We start from the raw sequence: 21,614 nt of genomic DNA, 5'->3' as shown, positions 1-21,614 counted from the left end.
AACACTTCAATTAGAGAACGACATGGCAGTTCAAGGAATTTGCACAGCTGTTTCAAACATACGAATTAAGTCATGCGCCCTCAACGTTACAAGTCGTATCGCTGGAGTAACAATACATAAACAATTACTTACAAATCCACGTGTGCAGAGTGGAGTCAAACGTCATTTAAAGACATGTTTTAAACAGCCAATGAGAATGAGATAAAAAAATAAAGGGTCGCTAAAAATATGAATATTCATTAAAGAGTCCCTGGATGAAACAAGCACGTTGTCGTTTTGTTTTTAAGAAGGAATGTAACGCTGAAAATTAATGGAAGGGTGGACCATAAATTACAAGCATAGACCAATTGACGCACGTGAGTGACATTTCCAAATTAGGTACATGTTTGTTTGTCCGTATCTTTAAAAAATGTAATTTTCACTCTAATTCTTTGGTACTGCATGATAATTTAGTTATCTGTGAATGTTATAACATAGTAATGGTCGAGAGGTGATGGTTGAATTTTTGAGCTATGGCCGTTTCAAATTGTGTCATTTTTAGGCTTAGGCTTATGTCTACTCTAGTTGCAACACTGCCTTTCATGTGACAGCTGACCCAAATGAGTTTGGAAATGTTACATTATTTTAATTATTTATGCCTGGCTGGGTAGGGTAGGCATATACCAATATTATAGGCCCTATTTTTATTTTAATACTAGGCCCTTGCTAGACCTGTGTTCTCTAGCAGCCTACTACAGAGAAGCAGCTTTCCGGCTTAGTTAGCCTGGCCTTGAGTAGGCTAGCCTACTAGCCTAATAGGTATTAGTAGGCTACCTAATTAAAATTAGGCCCAGGATCTACGCCTAGGCCTATATATTTTTAATATTATTTAATCATTATAATTAATTTTAGTTTTATTAAATTTACAGTATTCATTACAAAAACTGTAAATTTAATATTATGAGGATTATATATACCCTATGTAACATGTATGCAATAGGGAATATTATAGGCCTATATGTATGTAATAATTACAATATAAATAATGACAAGCATCATGTTAACATTCGGTTTTGCTCATCACTGCAATCATATTAAATTTAATAAGTTAAGTTAATTTTATGAAATTGTTATAATAATTATTAATGTTATACTATTGTAGATACATATATAGAGCAGTAACCTGAAGTGGCTAAGCAGATTTGGACCATACCTACCATCTATATAGCCTATAGGTAAGATTATTTTGCTGTTCAAGAAGTAGCAAATATTAAATTGTGTACCATGCTATTAATTTGTAATATTAACAATCAATCACTACCACTGGCTGGGTAGGCTAGGCCTATATCATAGGCCCTATTTTTATTTTAATATACTAGCTAGACCTGTGCTCTCTATCACTAGCAGCAGCCTACAGAGAAGCAGCTTTCCAGCTTATTTAGCCTAGCCTAGAGCAATTAGGCTAGGTATAAGTAGGCTACCTAATTAGGCTAGGCTCTACGCCTATATAGGCCTATTATTATTTAATTATTATTAATTTTTGTTTAATATATTTACAGTATTTATTTAAATAATGTTTCATATGAGAATACCTGGTTATATATACCCTATGCAATGACATAAGGCATATATGCCTACCCTGTATGTAATAATTACAATTATTATAAATAATGAATTTTAACATTCGTTTTTGCTCATCACTGCATATTCAAATTAGTATGTATGCAACATATTAAATTTAATAAGCTAATTTTAAGTAATTCTTATAATAATGTTTTACTATTTTTTAGGTACATAGCGGCAACCCGAAGTGGCAAAAACATTTTAAACAGATTTGGACCAATACCTAGCAGCCTACCATCTATATACAGTAGGTAAGTTTATTTTATTGCTCAAGAACTAGTAAATTTTAAATTGTGTTTACCATGCTATTAATTTTCAATATTAACAATCAATCACTACCACTGGCTGGGTAGGCTAGGCCTATATTATAGGCCCTATTTTTATTTTAATATACTAGCTAGACTTGTGCTCTCTTGCACTAGCAGCCTACAGAGAAGCAGCTTTCGAGCTTATTTAGCCTAGCCTAGAGCAATAGGCTAGGTATTAGTAGGCTACCTAATTAGGCCTAGAGGCTCTATGCCTATATATTATTATTTAATTATTATTAATTTTTATTTTTAATATATTTACAGTATTTATTACAAATAATGTTTATTATGAGGATACCTGGTTATATATACCCTATGCAATGACATAAGGCATATATGCCTACCCTGTATGTAATAATTACAATTATTATAAATAATGAATTTTAACATTTGTTTTTGCTCATCACTGCATATTCAAATTAGTATGTATGCAACCATAGTAAATTTAATAAGTTAATTTTAATTAATTCTTATTATAATGTTATACTATTACTATTACTATTTTTTAGGTACATATATAGCGGCAACCCAAAATGGCTAAAACATTTTAAACAGATTTGGACCAATACCTATACCTACCATCTATATAGGTAAGTTTATTTTACTGTTCAAGAACTAGTAAATTTTAAATTGTGTTTACCATACCATGCTATGAATTTGTAACTTTAACAATCAATCACTAACACATGTACAGTACAGCAGTAGTACTATCAATCAATAGTAATTAGTTAGTAATTGAAATATAGACATACTATAGTATTACTTTTACATATTCATTATCATTAGGCATTGTTAAAAGGAAATCAATACAATGCAATATTCCTTTAACATTTAAAAATGTACAATATTTTATGATCATTAATGTTAATGAATCATTCTTTGTTGGCTTTCTTGCATTTGTTGGGTTTTATTATTTCATTTTGTATCATTGGAGATGTGAAAATCAGATGAGTCTAAGTTTGACTCTAATCCACACTGCTGTTTTGTGACGGTTGAGTTTGGCATGTATTAGCTCCCCGCCTTGCTCAGAGACCCCCTTCCATTCTCTCATGAATGCAATAGCATGGTGCTCAAGCATATGTAGCTTAGGCTGTATTACACCTGGTGCAATATGCCTGTATTCTGCTAAAAATACTTGTATGATATTTTTATAGAATTAAAAAATACTTAATTTACACATTAATACATTTTATAATTTCAGAAATTTTGTGATGAAAAAGTCAATCTGTGGTGACTGTAGAATGGACCCGAGATCTGACTATCTTAGACATTTAAATAATAGAAAGTTCTGACAATTTTGTTGAATAGAAATATACAATGTATGATGTAATCTTAATTGAAAATTGGCGCTTTTTAAACTATGTATATAAATAGGATGAGAAAACAGTTATTTGATTATGAGGTATGTTCATTTAATTAAATTTGTTAGTATAAACTTTCAAAAAGAGTGAAGATATAAAGAAGAAAAGCAGATTATGGAGCAGCTGTACCAGACAAAAAACTGTTCCCTTAAACGCCAGTGTGTTCTTTCACTTGTGAATGTAGTTTTGGCCCAGGTCATAGTTGTTGTTGAAGTGTAGCATGCCAAGCAATTTGGTCCATGCCCTGTTAATTTAAATGTTAGCGTGGTAGTATACAGTATCCATTGAAAATTCGCGAATGGCAGGTTGTATAAATGTATATAGGTTGTAATTTTACATTTGTTAGATTTAGTGCAAATTTGTGATTGTTTTCATATTTTTTAAGTTGTATTTTTTATCCTTTTCTTTAAATTTTGTTCCACAACAGAAGCAAGTAGAACGTAAAGCCTTTTCGTGAAACTGTGTTGCCTACAAAAAAGAGAAGAAATTTTAATTTTACCAATCTTTAATGTTATATTATATTTATCATACAGTAGTTTGAGTATTTTTGTATAGGCTTTAATTTTAAGGGCCTAGCTAGGCCTGGTAGTTAGTAGTTTTACTAAATTTTTACATTTATGATGAATTATATTCAGTTGAAATAAATACAATGATAATAATTAAGCTTATTATTTATTCTATTGTAAATTAAAATGATGTATAGTATGATTACACTACTTATACGTACCAACTAGGCCTAGCTACAACCTAGGCCTAGTTGCGTACAGCCTAGCGAGCGGTTATCAGCCGCGTTCATCGACCTCTCGCCAAATACGCTGTTTCGCATTTAACAAAACAGTCGAGTTTTTAAATGAAAATTTCTTGAGATTTTCACCGTCACCTCCTAACAATTCAATGTCTCATGTAAGCATATATAATCAAACTTTTACCTAGATTTTCCAAGTATTTATGAAAATTACGAATAAAAACAAAAAGTGTACAATTTGACAAGCATTTTTTCAAACTTTCCATTGTTTACATTTGCTAGGCCGATCGATGTTAATTTTTAAAACTTCCGGGTGTAAATAATTTCGTAAACTTGTTGTTATGCTTAATTACTTACTATTTCCAAAAAATCGGTAATTAAGAATCTTATTTTCTAACAAATAGTATAAAAATGGTTTTATAATATTTATGACGAAATTGATTAAATTAATTTAAAGTGTAGTTATAAAAGTTGCAAATGTCGCGAAAGTTGAACGAGATTCAACCACTCGCGCGGCGTCACGCTCAGGCACATATCGCCGTCTGACAATATTGAGGGCGCTTGACTTTTTCTATTTATTTTACATTGGTTGAAACAGCTGTGTTTGCCGCATTGCAAGAAACAAAAGAGGTGATTTAGACGAAGAAGAAAATGTTAGAATCAAAACAGGATTTTTAAATTGAATGACATTGGGGAAGCTACTTAATGAAACAAAAGATACACGGCGCTTCGACACAATGTTCCAACAGGAAATACAACAATGACAATTGGCTGAAACAAATTTAGTAAATGCCAAATGTAATCCTTTGACTGTATATAAACTCTCGAATATTTTGTAATATTTACCTCATTCTACAACGCTACAGAGCTCGACAAGACAGACCAAAAACCAACAACTAGTTACTATGGGTTCCGTGATTGAAATCATTGATCTTACTATGGACTCTGATGTCGAAGAAGATGTTATATATATAAGCAGTGATTCAGAATTTGAAGACGAAGACATACTAGCTATGACTGGTGCCTATTTTACAGCAGAGGAGGAGGAAGAGATGAGGGAAGAGATGGGGGATATGACGTGTTTAATGGCGATTCAACCCCCACCTCCAATGAACGTTGATTTCAATAATGTATCTAATACTGAAGAAGACGAACATTATAGATCGAGAATAATTTCTGAAGAGGAGAGGATTGTATACGACGACACGTCATCGGTAGTTGACTACCACCTATTTCTGGCAAGAAAAGCCGATGTAGAAGATGAGGTAGAAGATGGGGTGTTTGCGGAAGAGTACCTGAACCCTGTGCTGGAGGCGGACATTAAGAAAGAAACTACCGAACTTGAGTACAAAGAAATAATGAGAACAATTGAGAAGGTTTTCATAGAAGAATTTATATTCATTCTGAAGGACATGGTTGAACGTTATAACTTTCACGGCTCAAGATATGAACAACTCCTAACATTTTTTCGACCAATTCTGACATTGAAACTTGTGGACAATAGCGCTACCCATTTTAAATGGGCGCTAAACTACTTTCATTTACGTTGTATAAATGTTGATGCGTTCGATAAAGCCATAAAGTTGATTACAAATGATTCAGAACTTTTTAATAAGATTCTTTACCAATTGTAATTTGTACAAATTTAAAATAATATCTTAACACTTTTTTAATTAATGTTACATATTTTTATATTTCTTATTTCTTTTCGGTAAATTTATTATTATTATGGTTGTAAATTATATTGAAATAGAATATGTGTTAAAATAAAGGTTGTGTTTTTTCTTTTAAAAGCAACAACAACGAAAATGAATTTGATCTTTGCGTGATATTTAAGTATTTTATTTATTTTTTTAATTTTCATTTGGGTGAATGAGGGTAATGAGTATGGATGAGTACTTAAGAAAAGTATATTACGATCCTAAGCATCCTGATAGTTTTGGTGGTGTGGACCGACTTTATCAAAATGTAAAATACGATTTAAATATTACCAAGAGACAAGTTCAAGACTGACTGAGCAAGCAAGATACATGTACATTACACAAATCCATTCAACGTAAATTCAAACGAAACTGGGTACTTGTAAGTGCTATTGATGAACAATGGGGAATGGATTTGGAAAAATAACGTGTATAAAATTTGATTCAGACATACTGTTTGACTTTAAATTTCGAAAAATCAAAGGAAGTCAATTTTGAAATAGTTGATAGCATGGTACGAGGAATCGGACTGGAAAAAATAACAACAACTAATCCTAACAAAATAACCCGTAAACCAAAATCTCACTTAATATTTATTTTTTATTATAAATTTGTAAAAGTAGTTACCCTATTTTAATTCATGATAATTTTATTTTTCGAATTAATTTAATTTGTTTTATTTTCTGTTTGTAAAGTGTATTGCAATAGATTTGTTTAATGAAATAAATAAATTATGTTTTGACTTAATTTATGTCAGTGTAAATTTGTAAAAGTAGTTTTCCTATTTTAATTCATGATAAGTTTATTTCTTGACTTTACTTAATTTTTTCTTTTCTGTTAAAGTAGAATGTGTATTGAAATAAATTTTGTTTTTAACATTAACAACAAAAAATGAAATTTTATCTTTGCGTGTTGTTTAATTCGTGTATGATGTTTTTCTAATTTATTTAAAAAAAAAAAGAAAAAAGGTTTTTGAATTTGTTAAATGTAATTGCAAACATACATAATAAATGATTGCGATTAAAAATTATATTTTGTAAAGTGTATTACAATAAAATATGTATTGAAATTCATTTTGTTTTTAACATCAACAACAAAAAATGAAATTTGATCTTTGCGTGTTGTTTAACTCGTGTATGAAGTTTTTTGAATTTGTTAAATGTAATTGCAAACATACATATTAAATGATTGTGATTAAAAATATTCTGTTTACTTTTTATTTTTTATTTTAAACAGTAGTATTTGTAACAGTAGTTATATTTTATATATAAAAAGAAAACAAATTTGAGACGCACGGTATGTAACGACACTTTCAATAAGAAGGCATATTATAAATGTATTTTTACAAAATTTATAAAGTAAATGGTTATTATTGAGAAATATACATTTTAGATAAATGATAACACATCTAAAATTAATTAGAGAGATCAATACAATATGGTGTTCATAATAATTTGTTTTGATGACTAGAGGAAACATCTGAAGACATTCAACGAAAAACAAGCGTTAACACCATACCAGTCACTAAAAATGCTACTACTCTGAAAAAACATCTCCCTTCCTACACAGAAACAAATTCTGAATGAAAATAAAAAATTAAAAAATTAAAAAAATTAGTAAACGAAACACGCGCATTATAAATAAAATGAATAATTTAAGAATATTTGTTAAACTACCCACGAACAAAAAATGAAACATACTAACCGATTCATCGTCATTACGAAGTTCAAATAGCGAAAACTTTTCCTTGAAAAATCCACAGGAGACACGTTTTACATTTTCTAACTGCAATTCAGTGTCACATTGTGTCGCAACACATATACATACAACGAGTCCTGTCACAAGTCTGCCGACATTTATTTTTCTATTGCTCATCATTTGTTCTAATACATAATACAGCGCTTCCGAAGAAATATCTTTACACAATTCTAACACATTAAAATTGTTTTCCAACTCTTTACAAGCACGAATAGTACTGTGGAGGATGGGTGATTCCAAAACAATTAACCCCGTCAATTTATATTCAATGTATGCTAAAACTACTTCCTCTAAATCAACCATAACGCTCGCTTCCCCTTTTATGCCTACACGTTCCGTGTTATTTTGTGTATCATTGCGACAACGCACTTTTAAACTATTTTTTTAACGTTTTGGGGCGACTTTGCGATGGGGCGACTTTGTATTAGGGCGACTTTGCGATGGGGCGACTTTGCGTTGGGGCGACTTTGCGATGGGGCGACTGTGTCGGGGCGACTTGACTAGCATGTCAGCCTAGGTCAAACCTTGTTTCGCGTCATAACAGGAAACGTTCTGATTGGATACAACGTTGACTTACAGTAGCGTCGTACGCTAAAACGGTACTATCAACCGTTTTCCACTACAACGCTACAACCGTTGTTCGACGCGTTGTACGCTAATCCCCAACTGTTCAGACACACATTCTTTTAGCGTCGTACGCTAAAACGGTCTAACGCCATGGGTCTGAACAGGGCCTAAATGAAGCATGCACTAACTTAAGCTAGGGTTAAACTATCCCCCGCCGGACACCATCCCGGTTAGTCTGGGTTCCAGACGGAGTTTTGTCTTAATATTAGTAAAAAGATAAATATTTTGGCACATATGGCGTTTCATACGTATACTACTTGATTTTGGATACTCCGTCTGGGGAAACACGCACAAGTCACGTGGTTTGACACCAAGAATTCTTGGTGCATACGATTATCCGGTTGACTAGTTTCAGCTGCATGCGATTGGCTACTCACTCGCACACCGTTTTAATATTCATATTTCAGAATTTCAAAGACTCAACAACTAAGATGACGCGCATGCGCTATGGTATGTACTTGGGTACATTTATGAAAGTTTCTGAAGGCTAGAAATTATTTTATATGCCTAGTAGTCTGGTAACATTTGATGGGATTTTTCCCAAAAACATGAAAACTCGTCTTGATATGATAGGCTAGCTTCTCCGCAAATCAAACATTGAATGGATCATTTATTACGCGGAGATAATTTTGATTTAATTCCCACCCAGACCCTGTCCTGTTCTGTGTGGTGGTGTAGCCCTGTTGTTGTGTGCCGTCGGTGGTGGTATGTAGGCCTACTTTATTGGCGTTTTATTTGGCAGGTCATACGTGCGAATTTAGGACCTACGAAAGAGGCCTAGGCCAAGGACTAAACAATTAATAAACAAAACAGCTTGGCATTACGATTTTATATTTCAACAGTCTCGATCGTACATTCAGCACTGTACGTACTCGATCTTTTTAATTTTGAAACAAAATGATCATTGGTTGATTCGAAATCCATATTTACATACCGCCCGCCCCATATAGCCAAATACGGTATGATAAACTACGTCATTCTTATCGGATGTTTGCGGTCTGCAAATCGATTTCTATACGTGTTTCACAAGTCTGTATTTTCAGACAAAAATCGCGGTCGAAATAAAAACAAATAAATAAAAAAAAAAGATAATACAGACTTGGGGCAAGTCTACATCCCGGTATTTCTGAGTCAAGGTTTCGCGGGGAAGGAATAAATTAATGAATGAATAAGTTAATTAATACCGGATGAGAACAGATTAATTATACAGGCCGATTTTCTTTAAAAAATACTATTTTGATAGATTTAATATACGTTTATATTACATAGCCTATGTAAATACGCGAACGTGATTGGTTGAAACTGCATCACATGACTACCGCTGCGAGGATCGTAAATCGTATATATCCTCGAGAACGATGATATTGACTGTGTAATTTTCGCGTAATAATCGTGTCCCCTGTCATTAATCATATAAATTCTCGAGTACGATGATATTGACTGTGTAATTTTCGTGTGCAACACTCGAGTTTGCCGATAAATAAACAAAAGTCATCTACTCGATCTAGAACTCGGGTGGAATTGTAACTCCATCGCAAGACAACGTTTCATCCGCTGGGCCACGGAATTTGCTTGAAGAAATTAATCTTCTAAACTATTTAAGCTATGCATACATAGCGCCCTCATTTGTTATAAGTCCACCCTAAATGTGATGAAACACCGTTTATGATTGGTCAAAACTCACGGTAGTAACCTAGTAACTAGTACGCGCTGAACATCCGGTGATTCGGCTCCTCGAAGATCGAGAAGACGACGAATTGTTTATTCGGCCTACCTGATTATAATATTTTATTATTAATAGGCTTATTGATGGAAATTCTTCTGTTAATTTAAACGACCTAGGCCTAAGTGAATATTTTATTGCCAAGGAAACATTAATTAGTAATTATCTGTATATTATTCTTCGCAAGGTAAGGTGTCTAGGCAGGCTTGTTTTAAATACAATACAAATACTATAAAGGAGGCCTAGGCCTAGGCTCTAGCTAGCCTAGCTTCACCCAACCCAGCAGACTTGTTCTTGGCTATATAATATAACAGATATTGCCTTTTATATCGATTAAATATAAGATTTGACATCCCCTCGGGAATGATATTAAGTTCTCGGGGAATATATATTTCCCTCAGCTGGCGCTTCGGAAAATATATATTCCCTCGAACTTAATATCATTCCCTCGGGGATGTCAAATCTTATATTTAACCTCTAAGCAGTCAATATCTGTATAATAGAAATGTATTGATTTGCGATGAATGGAACATTCCAAATTATTGCATACCTCCATGGTTGAACACAAGTAGGTAAATTTATAGACCCTTGGAGAATAAACAGAAATAGTATTGTAATGCTATACAATACTGCAAATAGGTATTAACCACTTTTGATCGCTATTTGAATCAAAAGTGTGTTGGTACTGTTAGATATAATATTATACAGATATTGACTGCTTAGAGGTTAAATATAAGATTTGACATCCCCGAGGGAATGATATTAAGTTCGAGGGAATATATATTTCCCGAAGCGCCAGCTGAGGGAAATATATATTCCCCGAGAACTTAATATCATTCCCGAGGGGATGTCAAATCTTATATTTAACCGATATAAAAGGCAATATCTGTTATATTATATAGCCAAGAACAAGTCTGCTGGGTTGGGTGAAGCTAGGCTAGGCCTAGGCCTCCTATAGTATTTGTATTGTATTTAAAACAAGCCTGCCTAGACACCTTACCTTGCGAAGAATAATATACAGATAATTACTAATTAATGATTCCTTGGCAATAAAATATTCACTTAGGCCTAGGTCGTTTAAATTAACAGAAGAATTTCCATCAATAAGCCTATTAATAATAATATTATAATCAGGTAGGCCGAATAAAGAATTCGTCTTCTCTCGATCTTCGAGGAGCCGAATCACCGGATGTTCAGCGCGTACTAGTTACTAGGTTACTACCGTGAGTATTGACCAATCACAAACGGTGTTTCATCACATTTAGGGTGGACTTATAACAAATGAGGGCGCTATGTATGCATAGCTTAAATAGTTTAGAAGATTAATTTCTTCAAGCAAATTCCGTGGCCCAGCGGATGAAACGTTGTCTTGCGATGGAGTGACAATTCCACCCGAGTTCAAGATCGAGTAGATGACTTTTGTTTATTTATCGGCAAACTCGAGTGTTGCACACGAAAATTACACAGTCAATATCATCGTACTCGAGAATTTATATGATTAATGACAGGGGACACGATTATTACGCGAAAATTACACAGTCAATATCATCGTTCTCGAGGATATATACGATTTACGATCCTCGCAGCGGTAGTCATGTGATGCAGTTTCAACCAATCACGTTCGCGTATTTACATAGGCTATGTAATATAAACAAATATACTAATAAACGTTATGTTATCACTGTGAGTGTGGGTAGCCCCTACTTTTAGATTATAAACACATAATAATATTATACAGATATTGACTGCTTAGAGGTTAAATATAAGATTTGACATCCCCGAGGGAATGATATTAAGTTCGAGGGAATATATATTTCCCGAAGCGCCAGCTGAGGGAAATATATATTCCCCGAGAACTTAATATCATTCCCGAGGGGATGTCAAATCTTATATTTAACCGATATAAAAGGCAATATCTGTTATATTATATAGCCAAGAACAAGTCTGCTGGGTTGGGTGAAGCTAGGCTAGGCCTCCTATAGTATTTGTATTGTATTTAAAACAAGCCTGCCTAGACACCGTCCTTACCTTGCGAAGAATAATATACAGATAATTACTAATTAATGATTCCTTGGCAATAAAATATTCACTTAGGCCTAGGTCGTTTAAATTAACAGAAGAATTTCCATCAATAAGCCTATTAATAATAATATTATAATCAGATAGGCCGAATAAACAAGTCGTCTTCTTCTCGATCTTCGAGGAGCCGAATCACCGGATGTTCAGCGCGTACTAGTTACTAGGTTACTACCGTGAGTATTGACCAATCACAAACGGTGTTTCATCACATTTAGGGTGGACTTATAACAAATGAGGGCGCTATGTATGCATAGCTTAAATAGTTTAGAAGATTACTTTCTTCAAGCAAATTCTGTGGCCCAGCGGATGAAACGTTGTCTTGCGATGGAGTGACAATTCCACCCGAGTTCAAGATCGAGTAGATGACTTTTGTTTATTTATCGGCAAACTCGAGTGTTGCACACGAAAATTACACAGTCAATATCATCGTACTCGAGAATTTATATGATTAATGACAGGGGACACGATTATTACGCGAAAATTACACAGTCAATATCATCGTTCTCGAGGATATATACGATTTACGATCCTCGCAGCGGTAGTCATGTGATGCAGTTTCAACCAATCACGTTCGCGTATTTACATAGGCTATGTAATATAATACTTTATTACTGTCAGTTGTTTCTCAATGTTTGTATTAATTAATAATTACAAAAATATAAACGTATTAGTGGTCTTTAAATGTACTTTACTATTTCAATCGACCATGAGACAGTGACAGTTTTAATAAAGTATTAAATCGGATATGTTTTACTCTAATTAGTGGTATATATTATTCATAGGCCTATAAAAAAAATATTTCGTTAATGATTGGATAATAAAGAAATATAAAGAATAATTTAACAAAATTGGGTTTGTTTAAATGAGTCCAAATAACAAATTTCAACTCATTTTTGTGACAAGTTTCTAGGTGCTAATTTTGGTTGACTACATAAATCATTGTGTCTATTTATTTGTTTCTGTAAACGACAATGTTTTATAGTCCTGCCGTACGTACATTTGAAATCGCCAGTTTTTTTTACGCTGAAATTACTATGTATTCGAGAACCATCTGTGGGCACGAACTAGATGGTACGCGAGCGAAGCGAGCGTACCATCTAGTTGAATAAATTAGTATTAGTGTCAACGCTTCGCGTATCTTTCCAGGCCGTCGATCATTCACTGACTATCGGGCGGCATATACACGCTCTCGATATCATCGTGTGTATATGTGACGTCGTGAATATAGAGGCTTCCGACGGCCGTTTACACCTCGTTTTTTTTCTTGTGAGTACACCGGGCCGGTGTTGTGGTTTTTATTGACTGGTGTAAATGGGAAAATCCAACCACCCCGGTGTGCTCTCCCCGGGGTAAAACGAAGCTGAATGTTTTCCGGTGTACCTTCTCCGGTGTAGTCGAATCTACACCGGAGACACGAAGTGTAGGCCTAAACGGTTTTTGTGGTTCAACACCGAGCTGTTAAAGGTCATTTGACGTGAAAATGTAACATGTTGTCACAGAAATACAATATATTATGCAAACAAAATAGGTTTTTTGCTCGATATATTGTGCTGTTCGTTATTTTCTTTTAAAGGCACAAAAACATTTGTGATTTTTCTTTTTTGCTGAAAATATTGAAATTGTTCGTGTGCATTCTACCTTACCAGAATGCTTAAAATAATGTAATATTGGTGTAACTCTACCCTGGCCGATTCTATGTAGGCCTAATTATTGAAAAAGAGAAAAAAATATATAATACTGACTGTCTCAATGGATGAAAATGATATCTTTTTTAGGAACTGAAAACGTACCATACAATAATTAATTTTCCTTCATTGATACATTGTTATGCTAATTAACAAATACATTTTTTATTTTAAATACTTACCATACCTACCCTATTTTTACGCCAACCTAACAATTTAAGACCTATTTGATTTATGCACAGTCTACAAGGCGGAAATGCAGTCATTTCAAAAAGAAAAATAATGGTTAATGTTTAAAATAATAAATGATAATCTTAATAGCCACAAAGAAAATTTAACACTGGACTACATTAAAAATTAAATAAATTGTGTGTAAATTCGGAGTATTATGTTTTGATATGAGATTTGTCGAAATGTTCCAGTGTTTAAACGTTTAAACCATAGTCAGTTAAGTTCCACGACGTGTGCGCTCGCAATGGTGATTTGATTGACAGCACCGGGGTGATCGATGTAGTGTAAATGGGCGCAACTCGAGTTCATCTCGCAGTTTTTTTGGCTAGTGTAAATGGAAATTGCCTCCGAGTTCAACTCGTGTTCCTCTCCCAGTCGATAGTGTAAAAAGGGTATTAGATAGTAACGTTGTACGCTAAAACGGTCTAACGCCATGGGTCTGAACAGGGCCTTACTCTCTATTCTTAATTCTGGCCCCGAAACCTTGACTCAGAAATACCGGGATGGTGTCCGGCGGGGGATAGTTTTACCTTAGTTAAGCATAGTTAAGCTTAGTTACATTTTTTTTTTCACATTATTGATTGTCTCCATCCTCGACTAAGAAATACCGGAATGGTGTCCGGCGGGGGATAGTTTATTACCATTAGTTAAGGTCTAATGTAAAGCACCTAGACGGGTCAGTGATCCATTAGGCGCTATATAAATACTGTTTATTATTATTATTATCATCGTACTTAAACTTATTAAAGTACTCTGAATAAAATGAAAATAAAATTGGAGAAATAACACATATGTGGAGCTTAATCCACAAGATTCGATATAGGTACCGTTGCACTTAATGCGTCTATTAAAGAAACTAATAGGCCTATAACTTTGGCAAGTTAAAATGTTTAATTAATAACACACTGGGCGATTAACTTCGCATTCCTCTTCACCACTGGAAAAAGTTAGACTACATGATAAATTGAAACCGGCAATCATCCATCCATGTGATCATGACGCGCAGAAAGAATGGTTAGAAATTGATATATCTATATTTATGTTTTTCAGGTAATTTTATTTTTTATTTCAATCATGCACCTGTAGAATGTCTATCACAGCTCAATCTCAGATTTTCATGGTTAAGAAATTAAAAGGTGTAACAGAAATTACGAACAAGAATTTCTTTGTAAAATACAGAATTTGGCAAATCTTACTATTATAAAACCATTTAATAACAATGTCACATAATAATGTAAATTTAAATAAATCCTTCCTAAATATCCTAATACGGATCTTTTTCGACGAACTAATAATACTACTTTGATCGAAAAACACTTCAAACGAAATGAACATTTGGTAATGCGGCACTCCGAAAATTCCTCGATAGTGCATGTGTTTAGTGTACGACTGTTCTTTGGTGGTCTGTTAACCTCAGATATATACCCTATAGCCGGGTGAATAACTCAATGTAATTTAGTATACAATGATGAATGCCGTAATCGCATCAATCAATCAATCAATAAAATGCCAAATACGCCACACACGTTTTTTCGGACGTGTACATAGAACAAGACATTTCATGTTTATGTTATGCCTATGAAATAATAATAAAAGAACATCATGTTTATCGTTTTTTTTATCGTTTATACTGCATACCATTATATAAAAAACCTTCATACGCGAGAAAAAAGTTCACGATATTACACTCTACTCTGTACAGGGGTGTAAATATACAGGTCCACGCTAACGCTTGCACACGGACCAAGGCGGAAAATGGTGTATTTTTGGAGAGTGATGACGTCAGCATTTACACGTACGAGGAGCGAGCTAAGACAACGTGATGCTGGTAGTGGGAGTGCATGTGCATAACTCAGTTGTGGGTATTTTCCGAAGATTTTAAATCGCTTTTTCTTTTTAAACTCTTGAATTCATAATACTCAGTAGAGATCAACTTTCGTATGCACTTTGTAACCCTTGACCCTGACCCTTTGACCTTTTGTAACATTTTTCAAAATGTGTAACAAATAACAAAATATATATTTCGAACAATTTAAAACCAAATTCAAGTGTCTACGACCAGTAGTTACGGAGATAAATACATGCCCTGGGTTGTGGGTCAAAGGTCAGAAATGTCATTTCCGGTCATTTTTAACTAAAATGTCCCATTAGACCCTGCATTAGACTGAATATAAATGTATACCTTCCGATCAATTTGAGACTAAAATTACTTCGCTGTGACCAGTGGTTGACGAGATTTAAGGATTTATTGGTGTTTAGTTTGATAACCTTTCACCCTGACCTTTTGACCTTTCGCCACATTTTCAAAATGTGTAACCAAGCCAATAATGATTGTTTGACCATCCTAAACCAATTTCTGAAGTAAAATTCTCTGGACCTCAAAGTGCATACGAAAGTTGATCTAGCTACTAGAGTATAAATAGTAATTAAACTCTTAGCTCTTTCAATATGTAGGCCTATTTACACAACTATAGCTCCAGCCTACTCTTCTTAATTAAAAGAGTCAAGTGCGTCGAATCCGCGTCCCTAGCGACGGTCGTGGGTTTGGTGCATCTTTTTTTCCCCTTTAGAATTAAGGGAGGTGGCTAGTCACCCTATTCACCCCTCTACCCTAGATCGAGATTTATGCGCGAAAAGAAACGTGACCAGACCCTTTTTATGGTTCGGGCCAAACCGCTTCCTCCCAATCGAACCCCCACCCAAACCCCTTTAATCGACAGCGAACATTATACGCGGTACACCAAGGGTTATTGCTTGGTAAATTGAAACAATTCGTAAACTCAACCGTGAGAACATAACTCGTACCTTTATCCCTGTATGAACGTACGTCGATGCGTAGTTGCAAATGAATTTTCGATTTTCGCCTGGAATCTGAAAAATACACATTTTGGTCGTATCCGGATATTCACCCCCTGGACATTTACCCCCCGGAAAACTACCCCCCGGACAACCACCACCTGGACCACTACCCCCTTAGGACAACTACCCCTTTAGGACAACTACCCCCCGGACAAATACCCCCCGGACAACTACCCCCTTAGGACAACTACCCCATTAGGACGACTACCCCTGGACAACTCCCCCCCGGACAATTACCCCCTAGGAACAATTACCCCCCGGACAATTACCCCCCGGACAATTACCCCTCGGACAATTACCCCCCCCCCCCCCGGGTAATTACCCCGCGGACAACTACCTCTAACACAATACTCCCCGTAGGACAACTACTTCCTGGACAATACTCCGAGGGGAAATAATCTTTTAGGACAACTACCTCCGTAGGACAACTAACCCCTGGACAACTAACCCCCCTGGACAACTACCCCCGGACAATTACCCCCTAGGAACAATTACCCCTGAACAATTACCCCTTGACAATTACCCCCGGAGAATTACACCCCCCCCCCCCCCCCCCGGGTAATTACCCCGCGGACAACTGCCTCTGACACAATACTCCTCGTAGGACAACTACCTCCTGGACCTGGACAATACTCCGAGGGCAAATAATCTTTTAGGACAACTACCTCCGTAGGACAACTAACCCCTGGACAACTACCACCCAGAAAACTATCCCTTTAGAACAACTATCCCCCGGATGGACAACTACCACCCAGGCCATTCAACAACCTGACTCTGCAACAGTGTATAATAGGAATTAATAACTATATTTTAATTCGTTACTTTGACGAATTACTATTCATTATTGTAAACAAAAGTAAAAGATTGAACATAAATATAGCCTGGTATAAACTGAAGATTGTCACACATGACCATAGGATAGTCGACCGTATTATATAGTACTCCCTGTATTTACTGTAAAAAGACTGGGTTTGCTAATAATAATAATAATTTTTGCGTCAGGACAATGCTTCGATAACCACTGGTCTTAAAAGAATTAATTTTTGTCTCAAATTGTTCATATATGTATTTTTGTACACTTGAAGAATAATATCACTTTTTATATTTGACCTCAATGTTCACTCACCGAATAAACGGCGATCTTTAAATAAATTCCCCTCAAATAAACGGTGACCATGTCACTCCCATGAAACATCATATGGAATAATCGGCGTCTATTTCCATTAGATTATACCCCGTCCCATTGAATAAACAACTTTCTTCCAATAAGTCCACCTAAAAAATAAACAGCCCAGGCCGTTTTTTCAATAAATACGGTACTTTAAATCTAGCACATCTAGGGTCTAGCGTGCTGTTAAACAGAATAATCGGTTAAAAACGGGTGTTTCAAACTAGAGACCCGAGACCAGAGACCCGAGACCCAATACGAAAAGGGAGACCCACGTACGAAAAGGGAGACCCCACTATACGAAAAGGGAGACCCCACTATACGACGAAAAGGGAGACCCTAATATACGAAAAGGGAGACCTAAATATACGAAAAGGGAGACCCAATTATACGAAAAGGGAGACCCTAATATACAAAATGGGAGACCCAAATATAAGAAAAGGGAGACCCACTATAAGAAAAGGGAGACCCACTATAAGAAAAGGGAGACCCCACTATAAGAAAAGGGAGACCCCACTATACGAAAAGAGAGACCACACTATACGAAAAGGGAGACCCTAATATACGAAAAAGGAGACCCAAATATAGGTCTCCCTTTTCGTATTGGGTCTCGTGTCAGGTCTCTGGTCTCGGGTCTCTAGTTTCGAAACACCCGTTAAAAACAGATGATTTCATTTTTACAGAAACCGGTCCTATATATTTGTCTACTTTTGGATTGGGGAGGGGGGGTAGTGGGGGGTAGTTGACCGGGGGGTAGTTATCCTAAGGGGGTAGTTATCCTAAGGGGGTAGTTGTGTAGGAACTTCACACACATATTTGCGTGTGTGCGCTCAACGCGTAAAGTTATGCAAATTGCTGTTGTAAATATAGTGAACGCGCAACGAGCGATCTCTCTCTCTCTGCTGCGTCAAGTTTTCAACGAGAAGACAGGGCAAACCATTGCGAGTTTTAGTACAAGTTTTACGATAATAATTAGTTGTCCTAATTATTAGTACTATTACATTTTGATATTTAGCGTTTTAACTTTACATATTTTACTACGTGTTACTGTATGTTATCGTCTTTCAATTATTGTACCGTTGTATATATTATTGTCCTGAACTAGCCTAGCCTATTAACCTTACACTGCGCACGTAGGCCTACCTATACTACGCGCTTCGTGTGGATATTGTGGTTTCTACACTCCGTAGTTTATTTACTTCGAGCCTAGGATACTTCCAGCTTTGGACATCGTTTGACTGCTACAATACTCCATTACCGTATTCTAAATAGGGTAAGTAAAGACCGAATTACTTATTCCCTCAGGCCCGTATGCAGCATTTATAATGGGCGGGGGGGGGGGGTGCGAGCGAAGCGAGCAACAATGGCTGGGGGCCAGGGGGCCGCCAAGGGCCCCCGGTGAGGGTCCAGGGGCCGAAGGCCCTGGCAAAATTTGCGTTATTTGACGTTCTAAAGACTGATTTAAGACTCTCTGTTGTGGCTTGGGCTAGTTGAACGATGGACACCAGAACTTAACGCTTTCATGATGAGGCCAACTCAGCAGGGGTGGCGCCAGGATCTTCCCGACGCAGGGGCTACATTCCCCGACGAGGGGGCTATGCGAGCGAAGTGAGCATCATCACTAGGCTGAGGGCCAGGGGGCCGCCAAGGGCCCCCGGTGGGGGTCCAGGGGGCGAAGCCCCCGGAAGCAACGCGTTCTAGCGTCATTTGAGGTCTTTTTAATCAGATTTAGGGTAGCCATTTTTTATAATGCATAAATAAAATACTGCGTGCAAAAAAACGATGCGCGATGACTGTTTCAATCCATATTTTTCAATTTAAAAAATAAAAGTGCAAAGAAAATTTAGAAAAATAGAGTTGGATGTCCCGGAAATTGGACTTATTATACTTCAAAACATGAAAAAAATATATAAGTCCCTATCATGGGTTGTGACTGAGCTAAGAAATGTTTGAAAAATAGAGATGTTAGGTCCCGGAAAATGTACTTCTTGTTTTTCGAAATATGACCAGCTTTATTGTTGGGGCTGAGCTAAGAAAATGTTTAAAACTAGAGCTGCAGGTCTTCAAAAAATTGCATTTTATACTTTGGAAACATCAGGCCTAGAGGCTTAAAAAACGCAAGCGTAGACCTTTTTCAGTCGGGGAAATAAGTTTATTCCTCCCAGGTGTATGCATGCGTACCATCTGGACTTCCGAGTGGTGAGAAATTCATGACATGCAGTTACAGGATATTGAAAATGTAATAACTATAGCTATAATGTTGGCTAAGCGAAAATGGCATGTTTTTGTTGTTTAGTAATGGATGAAAAATTTATTTTAGGTGCCCCACGGTACAGAAGGTTACTTGTAAATTAAAAAATTGGTGAACAAACGAACAATTAACATAATTCGTTTTTGCTGTAGTGTAGCGTACGTCGACGCAGTACACGACGTAACCGTCGGTAAACTTCGCCTGGAAAATAACACATTACACATTTTGGTCCCTGGATGAAACTTGATATCACGCGTCTCGACCCAACGTTGAACGATTCGTACAAAGGGATACCGCCAGACAAGTGCGTACCTAGCTAATGTTTAGTAGTAAGTTAGATCGCTGGCAATAATGAATGCATAAAAATGCATATTAGCCCTCTGCCGTACTCTCACGGTCAATGGAACGTCGTGGTTTTTTACTGTATATTATATTCCCCGACAAAAAGTACCCGTGTTCCCCGACGGGGGAGAGGGGGGGGGGGGGCTAGGCTCCCCGACGAGGGGGATAGAGCCCCCGTAGCCCCCCCCCCCCCGCTGGCGCCAACACTGCAACTCAGCCAGCGTCGTACGACGCTGTCTGAGTTGGCCTTCCCTTGTTGCGCCGTATTCGATAGTGTCTGTATTTCCAGACACGTCTTTACCGCCGGTTAAGTTGTCTGTATTTCTCCAGCAAACACTTTACCGCGTACCGCGTACATGAAGCGCTAAGCTATTCTTGTCGTCACATGATCGACTGCGCATGTTTTACATCGAGTTTGTAGTCAGTTCAGATTCCCTAATTTAATTACCGGTATTTTTTCATTTTATATTAGCATATTTTTGTTTGTATACCATTGATAATGTAAATTTTGTATATATATATAATGATATTGTCTTTAGTTAAACAAGACAAGAAAAAATACCAACCGAGGAAATAGTGGACCTTTTTGGACTTGGGGGGGGGGGGTGCGTCTGCACCCAACGCACCCCCCCTGGATACGGGCCTGTCCCTAAAGTGGTGACCCCGACGTGATTCGTATGGACTAGTGGAGTATTCATCTGTAGGCTGTACTTCTTGTATGTAACATTTGTATTATTAGCGATACTCGGCCTATCTAAGCCTATCCTGTATACGAGGCAGCAAACAGCATTGATCGTACTATATAATAGTACTACGTACAACTATTTTTGAAAACATTTCTGTTACACAATTTACTTTTAATTATAAGGTAGGCCTAAAACAATTATTAATTTTTTCGAGGCGAAAATGGAAGATCCTCCTCCAGCCGAAGCAGCAGTTGCTGTGGATCAAGCGGGAGGTAATGCTGGGGTACCAGTCGCCACGCAACACGCATTACCTTTAGCGGCATTTACCCTCAAGCTACCACCATTTTGGGCTAACGATATGGTTTGCCCAAGTGGAAGCGCAGTTCGCAACTCGCAATATTATTACCACGGAAGCTACGAAATTTGCCTATATCGTGGCGTCGTTACAGCCTTCGATCGTCCAGGAGGTACGTGATCTGTTCTTAGCTC

At 36.4% G+C, this 21,614-nt stretch overlaps 1 protein-coding gene and 1 long non-coding RNA gene across 4 annotated transcripts in view; one reads left to right on the top strand and one right to left on the bottom strand.

The window, feature by feature from the left end:
- The window catches only part of LOC140041756 (cell adhesion molecule CEACAM6-like), a 64,929-nt gene that overhangs the window by 31,047 nt on the left and 12,268 nt on the right, over positions 1–21,614 (bottom strand). The gene's annotated exons all lie outside the window — the stretch shown is intronic.
- Positions 54–4,194, top strand: LOC140046744 (uncharacterized). Of its 3 annotated transcripts, none has more exons than XR_011844837.1 (5): positions 54–356; positions 1,142–1,214; positions 1,770–1,853; positions 2,420–2,500; positions 3,112–4,194. It is a non-coding gene; the product is annotated as an uncharacterized lncRNA (long non-coding RNA). The 3 variants fall into 3 exon arrangements; XR_011844838.1 differs by having other exon boundaries at positions 54–378; positions 1,770–1,849; XR_011844836.1 differs by having other exon boundaries at positions 54–378.

Source organism: Antedon mediterranea, chromosome 1, assembly GCF_964355755.1.
Source record: "Antedon mediterranea chromosome 1, ecAntMedi1.1, whole genome shotgun sequence".
In the NCBI taxonomy this organism is placed as follows: Eukaryota; Metazoa; Echinodermata; class Crinoidea; order Comatulida; family Antedonidae; genus Antedon; species Antedon mediterranea.
This window is presented reverse-complemented; position numbering and strand designations above follow the sequence as displayed.